This window comes from Galeopterus variegatus, unplaced genomic scaffold, assembly GCF_000696425.1.
Source record: "Galeopterus variegatus unplaced genomic scaffold, G_variegatus-3.0.2 Scaffold2632, whole genome shotgun sequence".
NCBI classification, from domain to species: domain Eukaryota; kingdom Metazoa; phylum Chordata; class Mammalia; order Dermoptera; family Cynocephalidae; genus Galeopterus; species Galeopterus variegatus.
The window spans coordinates 37,632-41,052 of NW_007728743.1; positions in this window are offsets into that span (position 1 = coordinate 37,632).

Below are 3,421 nucleotides of genomic sequence, written 5' to 3' on the forward strand. Positions count from 1 at the left end.
TAAGATGTCTATGTATAATTAAAAGAAGATTTATACAAACCTAAATTCTTGGAACAATAATTCTCTAGGGAAATGCAACTATCCTAACTGGCTTAGTCTAATTACAGGTATCCCTGGACCTCGAACCAATAATCTTGCAAACTACATAGCTGCTGTATAATGGGGAAGCAGTAAAGTGGAACCCATGATATGGACTCTATTGATCATATTTTCAGTTACCCAACACACATATATCTCTCCTCCTACTTACACATTTTAATAGTACTTGCCTGCTTAAAATAAACTCAGTCCATAGAAAGAACATCTAAGCTTCCCTTCATTGAGCTCATTTCATGTCATCTTTTAAGAATACTCTTAGGCACCAGTTTTTCCACAGTAGGCTCCTGGTCACCTCTTTCCCCACACCAGGTTATCTGTCCTCCTCTGTGCTTCTAACTCACCTTTTGCCTACTTTAATCACTTCACTTGTCTCACCTGATGGCAACTATCATGATATTTGCCTGATTCTCCCAACTAAAATACCTGTCTTAGGGCCGGCCCCATGGCTCACTCAGGAGAGTGTGGTGCTGGTAGTACTGAGGCCGCAGGTTCAGATCTTGTGTAGGGATGTCCAGTGCGCTCACTGGCTGAGCGTGGTGCAGACAACACCATGCCAAGGGTTGCAATCCCCTTACTGGTCAAAAAGAAAAGAAACAAAAAAACAAACTGTCTTATTGTTGCTAGACCATATCTTATTCATCTTTGTATACTTAGTTATAAATTCAATGTTTGGACATTTAGTAAAATTTGCTAAATTTTAAGTTGTTCTATGAGGTCTATTTTAGTCCATATTTTTCTTGCACCTTTGTATTACTGGAATATTAGGAGAGGGAGTACAGACTAGATATACTTATATTAAAGTTTAAAAAAGTTTTATGTGTTTATAACATTTAGTAATTAAAGCATCACTGTAAATGTACGTTCATTTCTTAAGCTTAGAATGGCCGTATAATAACAACAAAAAAATTAAAATACAATCATATTATGAAAACCAGTAATAGACTACTTTTAGGTTAAAACAAACTCTTTACTTAAATGTGCATGTGCACCTCTCTCTTTTTCTTCCTCTCCCTCTTACAGACACACAACATGCACACACACTCGATGAAATGTCAGCATTTGTTTCTCTAGGATGATCACGTAGGGTGTGATGATGCTACACAAGTAGGATTATAAGATACAATAGCAGAAGAGCATGCCTTATTGCACTTACCTTAAGTGTTTCACATTCTCTAATTTCTCTTTTAAACAGTAGTTCTTATAGTTATTTAATAAAAAAAGAACAATTGTAATTACATAATGGCAATATATCCTTCCCAGAATTTTTAAATAAAAAAGGACAAACACTCAAAAATGAAAATCTTATTTCCTAAAAAGAAGAGCATTTTATTTTTTAATTAGAAGTCATGAATGTAAATGAATGTGGAAAGAATAAGTTTAGACAGATATGACCATAATGAACTAACCTCCATTTAGAAAAAAACCAAACACAGATACAGATGCAGCACACACCCAGCTGATATTTAAACAGCTACAATAGCCATAAATATATATTTTAAATTCTGCCTATACATTTCTCTGTATGGCTGTAAATAACATCCAGGTTAAATGAAAATGTTCCCAATTGAAGTGTACCATTATCCATTCTATCCTTTATCAGCTTCACATGTACAGTTCTAAGGTAAACATTCATCGTACAGTTGGAAATTTTGATTTCAAATCTTGACAGCACATTTCCAAAGGTATAACATCTTAATCAAATTTAAAAATAAAACATCCCAGTGCTGAGCTTGGTTGTAAACCTAAAATTATATAACATACATGTTTTTATGCTTTGTCAATTACATTTGAAATGGGGACTGTTTGTTTCAGCCCTTCTAAAAATGAGACGAGGATGAGAAAACAACCTATTTCCTTATTAGGTTCAGGAGTCAAAGAACTCAGCCAGGAGCCGCAGGCTTCAAGAGCATAGAAGATTAAGACATATATTGGATTCATGATGGAGGGCAGAAAGTTCATTTTCAAAATAAAACAGAATTTTATTCATATTCCTTTTAAAATTCAGATTGCCATTTGCCAGCTGACCTGTGACACAGCAGCAGTGTATTACATTTTCAATGAGCAGTCTGTCTGGAGCTGCTAGTGGGAGAGACTGCTTCCTGGTTTCTAGGTTTGTATTTTTTTTTTTAAGCAAGATACTGTTGTCAGAATTTTAGATGGTGCAAACAGGGGCAAGGTAACATATTTATTTTTAATAAGGAAGAGATGTAGAATAGTATAGTCATCAGCATTATGCATAGAATAATCCTGTAAAAAAAATCATGACATCTCAGGTAAAATGTGTATATGGGACCGTCAAAGATGAGGATGCTGGCATCTCAATGAGAAATAAGGGCAGGGCAAAAAATGAATCTTTATTTTAAAAATAAATGCATGTGAATGCCTTTTTAAACAAGTTTTGGTAGAGTGCAAGTCAAGCCAAGGTTTTCTATAGTCAGGGACTAGATTTATCCAGCTCACCATCTGTCAAAATTATATTATAGACGACACATATGCATAGATACAAGACCACTGATTTTCATATATATTAAAACCTGAAACTACTGCAGAATATGAAAACCTACAAACTGTTAAGCCAAAAGGCTTACATCTAGAACTTTTTTTCTCCACATTGTTTTAATTCTATTCACTTTCTGACTTGCTTTCAGGAAAAGTGGACATATAGCCACTGGAAATACATAAAAATTAAGGTTCATGTAGGAAAAATCAAAATGAAAACTTTTAGAAAACATAAAAACAGGAGAAGGGATGTACCCTTACCTTATTTTTGGACCTGCACTTGTGGGTGAATATATCCCGTGCAGATCTTAAAATGTAGGAAAATGGGTTTAAGATGAGGATGAGGACAATTTTTAATATCAAATAAACAAAAGATGGTGTTTATAAAAATAGAACTAGCAATAATGAAGAGACATGTGACGTGTGACTTGTTCAGTTGACTTGAACCAAAACAACGATGTCCATATTTCAGCTCAAGAATAGCTTTAGTGGTAATTTACTTATGTGCTATTTTTGTTAGCCTCTCAAATTAGAAACAAAGGGAGACAGACACATCAGTTTTGTCTATTTGATTGGGTACCATACTTTTAAAGCGGAATCAAATAGAAGAAAAGAGAATCATTAACCTCACATTTACTTTGAACAAATCTTATTTATACATTTTTCTCCTGTATTAGTAAGAATAATATATTTATCAGGTAGGAAGCAATGGCTTTAATCTATTTTCTGCATTTAAATAAATGATTGGTTTGTAAGTACAGCTTTTAAAGCTTTCTTTGTCCCTGTGTATAAAATTTTGAAGTTATATCTTGCCATGAGAATT